The sequence below is a fragment of the Lepidochelys kempii genome, chromosome 7 (assembly GCF_965140265.1).
Source record: "Lepidochelys kempii isolate rLepKem1 chromosome 7, rLepKem1.hap2, whole genome shotgun sequence".
NCBI classification, from domain to species: Eukaryota; Metazoa; Chordata; order Testudines; family Cheloniidae; genus Lepidochelys; species Lepidochelys kempii.
The window spans coordinates 55,168,002-55,185,314 of record NC_133262.1 but is presented as its reverse complement, the minus strand read 5'-3'; the positions used below and the strand labels follow the sequence as shown (position 1 = coordinate 55,185,314).

Below are 17,313 nucleotides of genomic sequence, written 5' to 3'. Positions count from 1 at the left end.
ATCCCCAAGCATGGGAGAAGCATTACCAACTGTGAAATACTAGTTTGCCACAGTAGGTGTTATCTCCTGCCCAACAAAAGAAGGCCCATAGATACCAGACAAATCATTGTGGAACATCAGAGAACAAAAGACTTTGTTGATTGCCTCCTGCCCACCCCCAAGAAGAGGAGATGTGGGACTGAATTCATCCCAACAGCTGAACTTGCAACTCAAAGAATAAGGGAGGGAAAGAATAAAAGGCCCTAACAAGGAGAAACAATATTTTTATGCTGGTTGGACTCTAAGGGGCAAGGATGACTAAGCATAAACAAAAGATCCCCAGTGCTTGGCGTGGGTTAGCCTTAAAGGACACAGAGAGTTTGCTTATCATAGAAGCTTCTACTACCTATCAAAACTTCAAATGAACTCATTTTACATACTTATGTTTACTTGGTTTAACCTTGTAAATAACTCTAATTCCTTTTCTTAGTTTATTATAGGATTGGCTACAAGCGTTGTCTTTGGTGTGAGATCTAAGGTGTGATTGTGGTAAGTGGCTGGTCCTTTGGGACTGGGAGTAACCTGAATATTGATGGTCCCTTACACCAAAGATCACAGCTATCACAAAGACAGACTCACCTGGGTGGCGAGCAGATTGGAGTACCCAAGGAGACTGTCTGTGACTCCATGTTAAGGCTGTTATAATGCCTGAGGGGTTCACATTTGATAACTGGTCTGGTTGGTGAAATCTATGTATAGAACTCACAACCAATTTAGGCCTTGTGTCCTGCTACATAACAGCCTGCCCTGAGGTTGGTACACGTGTGACTCATGGCCAGAAAGGGTTAAACTTCCTGCAAAATAAATTACTCAAATTCAACCCTTAAAGACATGTGGGGAGATAATGTTTGTGTTTTTGTGTATTTACAACTATATGGGTAGTGGTCGACAATGTAATCAACAGTCCCTATCTATGCTGTATTCTGATAATTCAGAGATCAAAACAACATCCTATCATTTAAATGAATTGTAAACATGGGATATCTTTGTATTCATCTCTCTTTGAAATGCATAGCAAATCACCTGTGAACTGCGAAGGAACAAGCAAATTGCCTTATGTTAATTTATATAGCTAAGTACCGGTGATGGACCTCCTTCAAAGTCATCCTAATTATCTTTTGTTCTCCAAGGGACTCCAAATTGTCAAAGAAGACATGCAACTGTATAAAAGATCCTTGAGTCCTGATCTTGTTCATCCCAGATCTGCTTAATGCTTCATCAGGGGAAGCTTAAGCCACCAGACTGGGATCCCAGTGCTGACTGGTCCGCCCTGAATATGATATTGGACATTGGACTGTAACCTATGAACTATTTCTGAAAGAACTCTTTGCAACTACAAAGCTCACCATATCCGTTATGTATCTGAACCTCAATAATTAAGCTCATGTCTGTATGTATATTAATCTTTTAACCATACTCTGTCATAAATATAAAGGGAAGGGTAAACACCTTTAAAATCCCTCCTGGCCAGAGGAAAAAACCTTTCACTTGTAAAGGATTAAGAAGCTAAGATAACCTCGCTGGCACCTGACCAAAATGACCAATGAGGAGACAAGATATTTTCAAAGCTGGAGCGGGGGGAGAAACAAAGGCTCTCTCTGTCTGTGTGATGCTTTTGCCGGGAACAGAAAAGGAATGGAGTCTTAGAACTTAGTAAGTAATCTAGCTAGATATGCGTTAGATTCTGTTTTGTTTAAATGGCTGATAAAATAGCTGTGCTGAATGGAATGTATATTCCTGTTTTTGTGTCTTTTTGTAACTTAAGGTTTTGCCTAGAGGGATTCTCTATGTTTTGAAACTGATTACCCTGTAAGGTATTTACCATCCTGATTTTACAGAAGTGATTCTTTTACTTTTTTTCTTCAATTAAAATTCTTCTTTTAAGAACCTGATTGCTTTTTCATTGTTCTTAAGATCCAAGGGTTTGGGTCTGTGTTCACCTATGCAAATTGATGAGGATTTTTATCAAGCCTTCCCCAGGAAAGGGGGTGTAGGGTTTGGGGAGGATTTTTGGGGGAAAGACGTTTCCAAGCGGGCTCTTTCCCTGTTATATATGTGTTAGATGCTTGGTGGTGGCAGTAATAAAGTCCAAGGGCAAAAGGTAAAGTAGTTTGTACCTTGGGGAAGTTTTAACCTAAGCTGGTAAAAATAAGCTTGGGGGTTTTCATGCAGGTCCCCACATCTGTACCCTAGAGTTCAGAGTCGGGAAGGAACCTTGACACTCTCTCTCTCTTTTTAATAAATTTTAGTTTAGTTCATAAGAATTAGCTGTAGCGTGTGTTTGGGTAAGATCTGGAATATTCATTAACCTGGGAGGTAATTGGTAGAACCTTTTCTTTTATATGATGAAAAAAGATTTACAGGAATCTTCATCAGATTTAACTTGGGTACCTGGATGGAGGCCTGAGGCTGCGTACTTTAAGGGTCCTGTATTATTGACTCCTGAATAACCAGTGAGGTAATTAAGAAGCTGTTTTATGCTGGATTGGTAAATCTAAGTATTAAATTATCCACCAGCTTTGGGATTTGTCTGACCCGTTCTTTGCAGTTCACCCTAATTGAGTGACCTCAGCTGGCCCCCACTGGGACCCTGGTCACACTATGCTTTGAGCCACTGCAGGACAGCTTGCCATGGATAATGCAGGGGATGGACTGGCCTGGTGACGTCTAAGAAGTCACAAGGGGTTTAGGTAGAAAGTTCTCTGTGGCCATATCACTGCACTTGCCCCACAGTAGCCAGCAGGAATTGGAATGGTAAAGCCTATTGCTTTGGTAGTTAAATTAAATGCAGTGTAAAGGAATTGAAGAGGGTAAGAAGGAGCTTGAATAAGGTGACAAAAAAACACACTCACACTCCACAAACAAGACAGGGCTTGGGTATGCCAGGGTTTTCCTTCCCTTGCTTTACAGAACCTTCTCCACCTTGTACCTACCTCTTACTGAAAGTAGATGCCCCAGCTCCGCAGCAATCACGCTCCTGCCCCACCCCCACCAGAACCAAAGCATTCCATGCATTGACAGTCACTCAGAATGGGCCATGTGGCTGGTAGATAGGGCACCGGGTTGTGAGTCCAAGATCTAGGTTCTTATCCTGCTTCTGCCCTGAGCTGCTCTGGGACCCCAGATAAGTCACTTGACCCCTCTGTTTCTCCTGACGTTCTCGATTGAGCTGCTTGGGCCAAGGCCTGTCTCTTAACCTCTTTGTGTGTACAGCACCTTGCACAACGGGGCCCTGAGCTTGGTTTGGGGCCCAAGGTGCTCCTGCCATACAAATCATAATATACTGGGGGGGTACCCGCCTGAGGTGAGGGGGTCCGTTGTGCCCAGAAACACTGGAGGGTCGATGTAGAATGGCCCGACTGCTGAGATCGCAGGGCAGAGCAGGGGAAGATGAGATGAGGGATCCTTTGACTGAGGCAGCAAGTTCGTTTTCACTCAGGCTGGGTGGCTGACTTGTTTCAGGGAGAGGCAAGAGTGAGGGAAGTGAGAGGAGGGTCCCCACCGTCTAACTTGCAGCAGCTACCATGACGTAGGGTTACTGAGCTCCCTTCCCCTAGGATACCTGCAGCCCTTGGGCTGGTGAAGAAAGTGTCTGGTGTTGGCAGAGACAAGAGGCCCACACAGTTAGAAACCCTGGATTCGCTGTTGTGGCTCCGATCACTGTTTGCTGATCAAACCCCACACCACCAACATGCTTGGGATCCATCTGGTGCTGACAACGGAGCAGAGGCTCTGGGCATGCGGGTGCCAATGGCCTCTAGCATCAGACCTGCCGCTGCCTCCGTTTCCCGCCTTCCTCCACCAAGGACACTGCTACAAACTGCTTTCAAATTACTCTCCCCTTCTGCGGGCTGAGTTATTAACCTCAACCAGCGGTTCAGCTTTGAGCTAGAACCTCTCAAGCTCCCTCTCCCAGCTCAGCACTCCATTATGCCCCACCCCCACCCCCCGCAGGCTGAGCAGCCCCTCTATAGGCCTTTTTCCTGCTCCTCACTGCAGGTAGCTCCAGCCAGGCCTTTCCCTGTTGCTGGCAGGGAGAGCTTCTTCCCCAGGCCGCCAGGACCCTGGGGCCCCTTGGGATCTCCTGCAAGTGCCCTACTGGATGTCTTTTCTCAGCCGCCCCGAGCCCTCCGCCAGATGCTGGGCCCCTCCAGAGATTTCACCCATTGGCCTTTCCCAGCCCCTAGGCTCCCTCTCTCCCACATAACTGGCTGCCTCTTATTGGAAGCCCCGCTCCCAGGCTACCATGATTCTTCAAGGTGCTGCTGAGGCAGTGTTCGGGCTGCTCAGCAGGTCACAGGACTGGGCTTTAGATAGGAGCCGCTCACGGTGGCAGATCACTGAGCTATTAATCCAATTCCCTATTACTGCACAACAGATACACAAAGGTTAGAGGGACCTCTCTGGTTCCTTTTACCTGAGTCATGGGGGCTCTAGGAACACCTTCAGGGACCACCTTTGGTCTGGTTTTGTACAGCACCTAGCCCAATAATAATACCTGGCTCTCAGTAGATCTCAAAGTGCTTTACAAAGGAGGTCAATATCAGCACCCTCATTTGGAGAAACTGAGGCACAGAGTGGGAAAGTGATTTACCTGAGTCACCCAGCAGATCAGTGGCAGAGCTGAGAATAGTCCTGTGGTCTCCTGAGTCCCAGTCCTGGGTCATGCTACAGCAATACAAATAGTAAATAATAATAATAACACAATGAAAACAAAAGCAACTATAATGCCACTGTTCTGGAGGCTAGAGTATGAGAATCGGAGCAGAAGGGATAGTACCCAAAGCAGAGATGTTCAGAAGGGACAGGGAAATGGACTAGCCAGAACAGATTGCACAGAAAGTAAAAGAACTCAGAAAAACCTCAAAAACAAATTCATTCCCTTTTCACTCTTCTGACAATAGCCGAATTACACCCCATAGAAAACCCCAACACAAGCTAGGTCATGGCTCTTTGCTCAAACACCAGGTTGGCTCTGAGGTGAAAATGAGTTCATTTCTACCCAGAATTGAGCCCTACTGCATTTTTTGGGCAACATATGTGAAATTGTCAACACTTCTTAGGCCTGTGGAGAAAAAAACTCAGCTTGTATGGAAAAGACACGCATAGTTCAACATTCCAAATGTTTTCACCATGAAAATAGCCACAAGTTTCACCACACAGGACAATTTCTGGTCTGTAAAATGGCCTGGAATTAAATGAGGACTCTTTCCAGGAGACACTGCTTTCACATAGCTGTAAGAAATGCCATCAGAGCGTCACTGTACAGGAACAGAATTTAGCAGCCTAGGTGAATTTCCCTCTGTGCAGGGAGCACGCAAGGCTTATGTTCTATCCTGAGGGCGTCAGTGGCCTTTAGCGCTTGTGCTGACCTTCTGCATGGCGGCAGAGTAACCCTTGCAAAGACAACTTGGGCTTAAGCAACAAGACTCAGTTGATTATATTGAAGTTTGGAGCAGACCCTCTCCCACCTGCCTGCACACCTCTCTGACTGACAGTGAGGGCAGTTCTTGCTGGGCTGGAAAACACCCTGTCTGAGAGCGTTGGACCTCAGTAAGGCCTTTCCTGGAATGATCAAACCCGGAGCTGTGGTGAACGTGCATCAGGCTGGCATCAGGCAGTGCTAGGCCAGTACCCAACACCAGGTCTCGGCCAATCTTGCTTATTATTCATGGAACAACGGCTTCCCTAGGCTCTCTGTACAGCTCAACAGGAGATCAAGGATTCGAAAACAGAATGTTCCACAGCAGACGTCATTTGTGGCTCTTGTTTAAGATTTCAGAGGGGCACTGGCTCTGACTTTGCCAGCAGTGCTATTTGTAGAGTGTATTTCATAATGAACGTTCACTTTGGTGTCTTCTTCTCACCCTGTGACCCAAACACCAGTCAAAGTCCTCACCAGCTGGGTTTGTTGGAGATTACTGGACTGAATATTTGGTAGAAAAGACCGACTGACTAATCAATCCCGGCTGGTGTGAAAGACAGTGGTGAGCCCTTAAACTTTCGTTCATGGTATCACGAGACTCCCATATTAACAAAAGCTCTATCACATGCAGTTAAAAGCACAATATTAACTCTGTATATATGCTAGTGTGTTCTGCTGAACAGGCTATTGTGCATGTGTCACTGCTGCCTTTTGCTGGCAGAATACAGGCTACTCAACCATGTGTCAGATGTCCTATACTGCTTGCAATTACTAGAGATTCTCCTTTAGCTCAAGTATTTGAGGCCAGTGCTCTTGGAATAGGAGGATCTGAGCTATTTTCCCATTGCTGTCATGAAGTTGGAGAGGCCAAGTGGTGACACTCAGTGGTTGTCTGGGTGACTATGGATTTTATTAGGGTACTTATATAGCATGCATTCCAGTGGATTCCAAAGCCCTTCCCAGGCTACAGTCTGCTGCACACCACTGAACGCAGCCACTCCCTCAATGAAGAGCAGCAGTCAAAGAGCACATTCAGGCAGAAGGGCAGATCTTGACCACTGACAGCAGGGCAAAGGCCTTGTCTTTCAGGAAGTGTCGTGGGATCTTTCATGTCGATGCCGAGCAGCCAGGATCCCTGTGCAGTGAGCTCCTTGGAGCTCAATGGGCTCCAATTCTCTTCCCATTGTTGCCAACTCTTGCAATGTTATCGCAAATCTTGTGACATTTGGTGTTTCTCTTAAAGTTCCAGCTTCTCGAATCCTGCAATTAGGTGGGAATCTCAGTTGTCATATAAAAAATAAGATTCTAGCCTTGCTGGTTGCAGAGAAAAGGAACCAAATGCATCTGAGAGGCTCAGAAACCAAAGGACATAAGACAAATCCAACATTTATTACTTTTAAAATCTTATGATTTGGAGGGGCTTAAATCCTGATGTTTGATGAAGGGGCTGGCCCTACTGCTCGGCCCTGGGAGGGGTGATGCAGGAAGAACTGTACTGATGTTGCACCAGTGCAAGTGGCAAATGAGATCCGAGTGTATTGACTGTGCGGGGATGAAGGACTGTGTCAAACCTGCTGGGATTTGAATCTGGGGCTGGACCTTGTGCTGCATGTCTGGGAAGCCGGAATCCATGCAGAAAATGTGATCTTGAAAGGCCAGTAAGTGATTGTGTTCCCAGTCCTCCCACCCACTAAAGCCTGTGGGTTTAGGACCATCTCTTCTGCCCTCAGGGGTCCCCCAGCTTGGAGAGACATGTTTTCAAGAGTACCTGTGTTACAGTTTTCAAGAGTACCTGTGTTACAGTGTGCCCTAGGGTTGGTCACCATCAGCAGAATCAAAGCTGGGACCTCTGGTTCTAACAGCACGGGCCTCTACTGCCTGAGCTAAAGGGCCCACTTCTGTTAGCCAAGGCTGTTCCAGGCTCATCAGCCCCACTGTGGCCCTGCCACCCCAAAATGGGACTAAGTGCCATCCTGTGTGAGTGCAGGTTACACTTGCTAATTCCGAGGGCCTCTGGTGGGCTCCCACTTGGATACAAGCCAGGATGTCAGGAGCCCTGAGCATCTGCAACACCCAGGGCCTTCAGCGAGCTCCTCAGAAAGTTTTGGTCAGAGAGCATGGTGGCAGCTAGGAGCAGGACAGGCCTGGCGCGCCCTCTGGTGGCTGCAATAGCAATCAGCGTGATGGTAAACATAACACTCCTGTAGAGGCCAGTTCCTATAGAACAGTGGTTCTCAACCAAGGGAGTGTGTATCCCTGGGAGTCTTCAGAGGTCTTCCAGGAAGTACATCAGCTCAAATAGGTATTTGCCTAGTTTTACAACAGGCTACAGGAAAAGCACTAGCCAAGTCAGCACAAACTGAAATTCCATACAGACAATGACTTGTTGATACTGCTCTATATACTATACCAGGGGTAGGCAACCTATGGCACGTGTGCTGAAGGCAGAATGCGAGTTGATTTTCAGTGGCACTCACACTGCCCGGGTCCTGGCCACCGGTCCCGGGGGCTCTGCATTTTAATTTAATTTTAGATGAAGCTTCTAAAACATTTTAAAAACCTTGTTTACTTTACATACAACAATAGTTTAGTTCTATATTATAGACTTATAGAAAGAGACCTCACCCCCTCCCACACCCAAACTCCCTCCGAGAGCCCACACCCCCTCACCCACCCCCACCCCAACCCCCTTGCCCCAGCCCACAGCCTGACCCCTCACCTTCTCCCGCACCCAAACTCCCTCCCAGAGCCCACACCTCCTCCTGCACCCCAACCCCCTGCCCCATCCCTGAGCCCCCTCCTGCTCTCTGAACCCCTCGGCCCAAGAGCCTGCACCCCCTCCCGCACGCCAACCACCTGCCCCAGCCCATCGAAAGTGAGTGAGGGTGGTGGAGAGCGAGCAACAGAGGGAGAGGGGTCTGGAGTGAGTGGGGGGTGGGGGCTTGGAGAAGGGCAGGGTAGGGGCATTGGCTTGGGGAAGGGGCAGGGCAGGGGGCGGGGCAATGGTGTCTGGGTTTGTGCGATTAGACAGTTGGCAACCCTACTCCAGACCCTTCCCGCTTCCCTCCCTGGGCCCCAGGTCCACCAGCAAGCACAGCAGGAAGGGTTTAGAGACGGACTCTTCTCAGGTGGCCCCAAGCCCAGTGTCCAGAGTCCTCTTGGGACCCAAATTGGGAGCAAGTCCCATGGCAGGCCTATGCAGTCACAGCAGGTTCAGTGCCCATCATACTGTATCTTACCTGTAATGGATTTTTCTCTAGATTGGAAACAGGTTAGACCTGGCATCAGTATCATGATGCTCACCAACCACATGGGTCTCAGTGGGAACTGCAGGTGCTGGGCACCTCTTAGGACCAAGGCCTTTAGTGTACATGCAAATAAATGCTCTATTTGGGGTTGATTTGCTGGTATGTGATTAATCTACAAGGTTTATCTCCGTAGGCCTCACTTGTCTGAACCCTACTGTGCAGCCATCAGAGCCAGGACAGGCTGCCCTGTGTTTCCTGGGAGGAGTGTAAAGGGCCAACCTGTTGCTACATCCCCAGTGACAGGGTGAATCCTGGTTACTACGACAACACTGGTGAGTCTGAGCATGCTAAAGCCAGTGACTCTAATAACCACATCCCTTGCAGCCTCTGGCCAGCTGGACTTCAGCTAGGTCTTTGCCTGTTGTGGGAGCAGCTAGGGACCCCAAATTCAGTCCCCAGACAGCCCTATCCAAGGGCTCGTTGCCTGTGGACAGCATCGGTTTCTATCTAAAACCATGCACGTCTACTACTGGAGCTAAAGAGGCAGTGAGCCCAGAGGCAGTGGTGGACTTACAGACCTGCCTATAGGTTCCAGAGGGGGCAGAGCCACACAATTAGTTCTGTTACGCACATGTCCTGTCCCTGCTGTTAACGTTACTCTGCCCCACCATGTCAACATCTCCTCCTCTTCCCATCCTCTCACACCTTGTGGAAACTCAAACTCCTACATGCTCCCCGCTGCATACCTGAGGCCTGCATGCCTCGCGTCCTCCCCTGACCGGCCCCTGCCTGGCTGCTATACTTCTTTCTGTGTGGTTCCCCAGGCATCTACTCGCTTCCCAGTTTTGAAAACACTACATCACACACACACACACACACCCCGTGTGAAGTTCAGGTGCTAATACAATTCACGTGACCTGTCGCTTTGTCCCTACCTCATCAGGCATTAACTGTCTCTTCGCGCTTTGGCCTCATCTAGACTGTTAACTGTTCTGGGCAAAAGCTTCATTGCTGTAAAACACCCTACCTAATCCTGCCACTGCACCCACCAAATGGTGACTCGTGGTTCCCTTGGAAATATTCCAGTCCACATGTAGCCTAGGGTCTTGCTCCCTTTCTGCATTGAGTATGGTATGACCCTGGATGGCGAGACTGGCAAAGGCTCTGTACACCATATAAACCTCACTCCAGCTGAGGACCTCACCTCCAGACTTAAGTGCTGTCACCTGCCTTTCAGTGACAGCACAGTGCACTCCAGACAGCCAGTGCTCCCTCATGGTCTCCCAGGCTGTGACTCTGCCCCCCCTATCCCCCCCCCGATCCTGGACTCGGTGCATCTGGCCAATGGGCACGGTGCTGGCTGTGTCCCTGTGGGGCAGAACAACGCCTTTGTGCTGTTCCGGTTCCCACTCTCTGCCTGTGACACCACTTTCCAGGTAAGAGGCGGAATTGATCCTAGATTCCAGAACCTGGAGGCACCAAGGTGATCATCTAGTCTGAGCTGTCTAACGCAGGCCAGAGTCATTGGATCATGTTAGATTATATTAAAAGCCTGGGGGTATTTATACTTTATCTTCCTCTTTTGCTCTCTGCAGGGTCTTTGTATGTGTCTGTGACATTAGGAATGTCTTCACTGGGCTCACAGAAATTAGAATTGGAAAAGGCATTATCTATTATCCTGTTCAGTGAAGGATTTTCCTCAGTGTATTCAGGGAGATTTTTCCAGTTCACTCTTAAATGATTCAGGAGCCAGGGGTTTCACCATTGTTCTTTGAGATAAGTCCACATTCTGATAAATGTCCTTGAGACTCAGACAGTTTAGATATTCAGTCTAAAGTTTGCTTTGTGGCTACCTTCAACTCACGGAAATGAAGAAGAATATGGAGAACCCAGCTTTTACTCTGTCCTTTCTTGTACAGATCTCCATTGGCTTGGGAGTCTTCCCTGTGTTGGGACCTGAAGATTAGTAACACTACTACTATTTCATTGCTATGAAATGTGTATTAGCACGCACAGTCTCAATCTCTTCCCCAAGGAGCTCGGCCTGCACAAGACAGGACCCAGGGACAGTTTCACAGAGGGGATGGTTCTGGGAGACTCTGTGAAGGAGGTGGGCTAGAGGGAGGGATCTGAAGAGGGAGGGCATTTGCCAGATTATCACAGGGAGAGTGTTGCAGGCATAGAGGATAGTGTGACAAGAAGCACAATGCCCAGAGCTGGAGGATACATGACCTGGGAGAAGTGTATCTTATTTAATATACCTCTCAAACACCTTGACTGAAAGCAAAGCTGTATCCAGGAGGTGAGGGTAATTTAGATTGGTTGCTCCTTAAGAGGAAAGCACATTGACTCCATTAGCTCTGTAATTAAGCCCTTTAGGATTAGAGACTGTAAATAACTGGATGTGGCCTTAATTCCACTGCAGACTGAAGGGGAAGATTTGCTTAATGTCCTCTTACATATAGCAGGGGTGTCCATTTAACATGCCAGCATATCATGGCTGAGATCTCTGAGCCTCCCCATTGGTGGCCGGACACTAGAGCAAAAAGAGCCAGTTAAATCCCTGATTGGATGGCTTGTGTCCTACAGACTGCCCTTGAGCTTCTCAGGACATGCAGGAACCAGGTGAGCTAGAAGGGGGCTTCTCCTGGGCTCAAGCTGATTTCCTGTGCTAGAACTGTCTCAGCTGGAGGTCATTCCCTGGGTGTCTTCAGACAGAGCAGTCATCAGTTGGCCCGTTATTAATTTGCCCATACTCTATAACTGTGCCTGTAGAGTTCCAGTACAGTGTCAGGTTAAAAAACGGCATTGTACCCATTACATTAACAAATGTATCAGTTTCCTGTGCTCTGTCCATCCCTGCAGGACAAAGTTGTCTCTACAGAGGTGTCCCGACAGTTTGTCATCTAAATTTGTACTATCTAGATTGAATAAAAGCTCATATTGCCTTAAAATGTTTCTGGGGGAGACTGCCGAGCCAAATGGCTCAACCTTAATATTGCGCATTGCATGACAGTTAACTTTTGCTGTTAATATTCACTGATAGTTTTCACCCGCTTTCAGTTCTGTACTGGCTCTTCCATGTAATGATCACTTCTCTCCACTAGATGGCTCTGTTTCTAGGTATCTTAGGTAGCCTGGCTAGTGACCAATTTTAGTCATCCACCACCAGCTTAGCCATTGCAACCCTGCTTTATGATGAACCTATGTTGTTAAGGACACAGAATATCAGCTGATTGGATTTGGGACCAGATCTCACATGGTGCTGAGCTGTTCCTGTGATGGGGCTGCAGGTCTTCTGGTCCCGCTGCAGGACTTGTGGGACTTGGGGGCAGGAGATGCTCTGTAGCTGTCAGGGCCAGCCCTCGGTTTGTAAACCCTGACTTGCTTTGGTACAACAGGCAGTTCTACCCCTCTCCCCTCATTGGCCTCTCCTTAAAGCCTCAGGGTCCACACCTGCTCCTACTGCCATCTGTGGGAGCAGGATTGAGCCCATGTTCAGGGACTTTCTCTCCTTCCTCCATTCCCACTTCCCAATTGCCTTAACTGTAAACTTAGCATCTCCTCCAGTGTTTTCTATGCCTGCAAACTCCCTGTCAACGCTGCTGCAGCATTTCTCGTGCACACCCCTGGCATGTCTCCACCGCTGCTGCCGTCCTCCACCCTGGCATTCTCTCCTCTCACTCGGACTACTGCAGTTCACCACTGCTCTCCGAATGGGGCAGGCACCTGGAGGGCCTCAGCCTGTGCCAGGGATTAGGGGTCACAGAAGAATAATGGGGATGGAGACAGTTGCTTGACCCTTCCCCCCAGCCGACCCTCCCAATGCAGCTCTGCAGCTGAGGCTGTGTCTAAAGCAGTCAGTGGTCCTTGAAAAATCACCAGCCCTCTCTCCTCAATCTCCCAATAGCCCCTATGCTAGCTGATCACAGAAGCAGCCCATGTTTACAGTGTTGCAGGGTAAGATGCCAGCTTCTTTTCTCAATTCCCATGCTATAGAGCTAATCTGCAGGAGCAGGTGTAAGTAACCTGGCTCCACAGAGCCACCAAAGGATGCAGCCACCCCAAGCAGCATGTAGCCTTCTAGCCTGTGGGGAACAGAGAAGGGCAGCCACAAAACCTGACAGGGACAAAAAGAAGAAGGGGAAAAAAAGACAGAATGAGAGAAAGCAGATGTAGGGGGGGAGGTAGCATCTGTCCGCCACATGGTGGGAAAGGACATAATGTGGGGGGGAGGTTGCCAATCTGTTAATCTATTGCAAGAGAAAGAGGATGCACTAGAAAGAAGTTGAGTGCCAACACCTTCCTTCAAGACCCATCCCAGCCTTCGGGGTTCCCACAGATGTGGGATGCTGCTGATTGCCTTCTGACACAAATACAGAAAAGCTACTGTGGGAATGTTAACTGGGAATGTTCTGATTTTTGTACAGTTAAAGTCTCAGCATGGCACTACGTAGCCTTGAGTGTGTCATTATACAAACGTAGTAAGATGCAGGGGTTTGAATAACCAGCTCCTCGGCCTTTAGCTTTCAGCCACGGTGAAATCAGAAACTATTTCAGGTCAGCAGAAAAATCCAGCTGCAGTTTATCTGCTACTGGATTCTGTGAAAACTTATAATTAACAAAATGTTCGCCACAGGGAGGTGCATCAACAAACACAAGGAAGTGCCAAACCCACTGCTGACAAAACTTCCATTGACTTCTCTGGGAATTCTGCCTGCCTAGAGTTTGACCCAGCAGCAGCAGCTAGACCAAATGCAAACAAATATGGTTAAGTTTTATGTACAGAATGTACATGACACTTAAGAGGAGGCACAGAATACATGAGCCCCATGCCAGTGCCTGTGCAAAACAGCCCTTTTTACCATGTAAAATGAGAATACGGAAAGATGCACATCTCATGGAGTAGTGTAGCTGACCTAGTAAAATTGGATGAATGCTTAGAGTGTGCATGCCCCACAAATTGTGTTCAGTAGCCTGTCTGGTTTGGATCTTGACAAATAGATATGAAAGAGAAAAAGCTAAACAAGTCCTATCAGATGCTAGGAGGTGCCATTGGAACCAGGGAAAGCACCTTCTGAGTAACAGATTTAAGAGACAGCCTGGAGAAACTATCACCTCTATGCCTTGGGGAACTCCAGGATTGTTTGACAAAAATATGGGGATGCATCTATAGATACAATCTAAGCACCACTTGCCCATCTTGTGGTGAGAGAAATGGAGCAGCCATCAGGAGCAGCATGCAAGCCCGCAGTATATTCTGTCCAAGTTCTGACTCATGAGCTGTAATACCCTTTTCAGTGCCATATTTTATTAGTTAAGTAAAAATCAATACAAATGCATTTTTAAAAGCCCACCTAAACTAACATGTCAGCTAGAAAGAGGACTCCTGCTATGCGATCACTTGCTTGGCAAAGGACCAAGACTGGGTTTCTGTGCCCAGCATGAATGGACTCTAGGTGCAAGCCCCTGGCAGGAAAAGAACCAGAAGTTGAATGGAAGAAGAACAAAAACCAGCCGAAACTGACTGGCTTCAGGCACTGAATTTAATTTCAATTTTCCTGAGGTTCTAGTACAGCCAGTGCCACGTCTCTCCCAGAAGAGGGAGCCTGTGTCTTTTCACACCGCTAGAACCAACCAAAACGGACTATTTGCTTTGGGGATTTAGCCAGGTGCACACAGACACTTGGGGCTTTATCCCCCTGGGAGGTGCTGAGCTGAGTAGTGTCAACTCCTGGCTGCTGAGGGCACTTAGCTCCTTGCAGGATTGAGCTTTTAGTAACTGCCAAAAGCAAGTGAAATCTCCAAAGAAGAAAATTTGTTCTGCTGGTTTTATTTACACCAGTCAGGTGCAGTTTGTGTGAGAAAGTAGCTGTTCTCATGGGAACGATTGCTAACTGAGTGCTGAAGCCATCAAAAACCTCAGAGTACAGGTTCCATTCCACCATGCTGCAGAGCCAAAACACGGACAAAGGCTGGCCCATGCCAATACAAAAGCCCTTCATCTGGAGCCGTAATCCTTGCACAAGTGTAAACTTCTTTCCTCTTGATGAGCACAGTTCAGGGCTCCACTGCACCTGTGTATATAGATTGTCCTACTCCCAGCAATACACGCACACACATCTGTGAACATATCAAAAGCTCCTTCACATCTGTGTGAGCAGAACTAGGGTCCCACTTCACCCATATGCACTTCTGTGATTTGCAAATACTCCAGAAACAATTTCCCGGTCTGGTGAGACCTTATTCCGTGGCTATGAAACAATTTCCCGGTCTGGTGAGACCTTATTCCGTGGCTATGAGACAGCTTTTGTGAGAGCCAGTGTTCCATACCAAAGGGACACTTAACATTGAAATAATACCCTCTTCTCTGGCATAGAAGTGCCTTTAAATATTTTGAGGCATTTTGTTTGAGCAAATATTTGTGTTCCAGCAGAGTCAGGTGCCTGTTCCTTCTGGCCTTCACTGGGAGGAAGTCCTTGTCACTGCAGAGGTCACAGTGGCGGCTTTTTAATGGAGATCCCAACCCAGACTGACAGATCCTGGATGTAATGTTTTTAACCTGTCAAGAACTATCTTTTTTTTCCTTCTGCAGTTTATTTTTATTAACAAGATGCAAAATATGTCCAGAAGGAGACTTAGGAAGAAATAAAATGTGCAGGCCACTCCACAAAAAAGTGCACCAGGAGCCTGGCTAGGAGCACAAGGCCAGTTGATGGAAATCTGGTGAGAGTCGGAAGCCTCAATGCCTTAGAGTTAGGACAGCTAGTCACTATTTGTGCCTGAGCAGGGACACTGAGTTCTAAGCCTTGCTCTGCCACTGCCTTGCTCTGTGGCCTTGGGCCAGTTCCTGCACTTCGCTCTGCCTCACAAACTACCCTTCTCCCATGGGTGTGGTGGGATTAACAGTGGATGTTTGTGAAGCACTATATTATCATTACTTAGGAACATTAAAGTCAACAAAATGTACCTTTCCCTGTCTGCTTGACTCGTACTTGTCACATAGGTGAATAACTGAACCCCTGATAAACTGGAGAGTCTAGTTCATGGAAAACTGTAATCCCAGCTACCCTTTTGCTGCATTTGTTGTCTTAGCCTCTGTTTGTAAACAGTCGCAGGGCCCGTCTCTCAGATTGTTCTCTGGAGCCAAATATTCATTTGATGTTTAACAGGATGTGTGTGTTAATTAATTAATTTATTTTACTCAGGGTAGGAAATTGCTGCCAATGTTCTTTGAAGAGTCATGCACACTGTGTCTCTCCTCGCATAAACACTCAGGCAGCTTTGGTTAACGTGTTTATTTTTTTTAACAATGCATAAATGTTAATCTGGCTATCTCACAGAGGAAGGGCTATGCCAGCTCCTTTAGACATGACCTTGACATTTTAAAACCAACTCAGTGTTTATACAGAGGAGATGCAGTTCTGGACCACAGGGATTGGAAACAAAAACCAAGATCTTCCATTAATGGAATTTTAGAGTTTAGGGCTGGTGAAAGGTGCTGGCTGGATAGCCTTGGAGAGTGATGGACTATTGGCCTCTACATTTATTTATCTGCAGATAGTGCATGGGCAGTGGTAGTGTCAATATTTCCACATGTGCCCCACTGCCTGTTGTATCTTGGCCCTGATCTGAAGGGACCACTTTTGCCCAGTCCTTGGCTCTCTGCTGAAGCTGCCAGCAGGGGCCCACCAGCTGTGGCAGTGGTGTTTGATGTGGAAGTGGACTGATACAATGAAATGCATTTCATGTAGCACAATGAACAATAGGTTGTCATGGCCTTTCAGCCACTGCTGAAGTGGGTCAGGTTTGAATCACAGTCCCAGATGAAAAAGACTCCATATTTATAGCTGTCAAAGGATTATTCCATTTCATGTGTTATATTGGCCTCCTCTGAACACTCCAATTAAGGTTTAGAAAGGGGTTTCTGTTCAAAACCTATGTTTCAGTTAACAACTTTGGCAAAAATAATCCTTTTTTCTCTGAAACTTCTCAAGCGTGATGAAATTCCATTAAGCTAGTTTAGAGTTGGAAGACAGTAAAAACCTATGACTTTTTTCATGTAAGTTATTTTTAAAAAAAAAACCTTAAATAACTCAATTGCAGTTTAAAATCCCATCATGGGTATGAGGAACTGGAAATGAATGCAATTAATATTTATTCATGTCTGTTATATATCTGCAAAGCTGTTCACAGCATTTTATAAAACAGACTAAGATGGAGTCTCTGCCCTGAAGAGATAGTAAGATAAGGCCCTGATCCTGCAGTGAGCTCTAGGTGGGCAGATCCTGAGCCCCCAGGGATCTCTACTGACTACGCTGAGGCTCGGCACAAACTCAGGAGTCTTCTTGAACAAAACTCACTGCAGGATTGGGGCTCCAGGGCCCTATCCTGCAAGACGCAGAGGCTCAGATCCTCAAATGATACGTGGGTGCCTAATTCCCATTGAAATAGGCACCCACATACCTTGAAGGATCTGAGCCAGAATGCCTTCAACAGCTGCCTAAGCCAGCAGGAGCTAAGGTCACTGAGCACCTCCCAGAAAGCATTGATCTTGGCACTGGTTTGTATCATAAGTGAAGATGACAATAGGAGGAAGGG

At 47.3% G+C, this 17,313-nt stretch overlaps 1 protein-coding gene across 5 annotated transcripts in view; it reads left to right on the top strand.

Annotated features, from left to right (window-relative positions):
* The window catches only part of LOC140914611 (acyl-CoA desaturase-like), a 36,031-nt gene extending 34,176 nt beyond the window's left edge, over window positions 1-1,855 (top strand). For 3 of the 5 annotated variants that reach the window (XR_012159919.1, XR_012159921.1, XR_012159920.1), the window contains exons 7-8: window positions 470-528; window positions 1,170-1,855. The gene's annotated coding sequence lies outside the window, so the exon portion shown is untranslated. The remainder of the gene's footprint in view (window positions 1-469; window positions 529-1,169) is intronic. The other 2 variants (XR_012159922.1, XR_012159923.1) reach the window with 1 other exon arrangement.
* The last annotated feature ends 15,458 nt before the right edge of the window (window positions 1,856-17,313 follow it).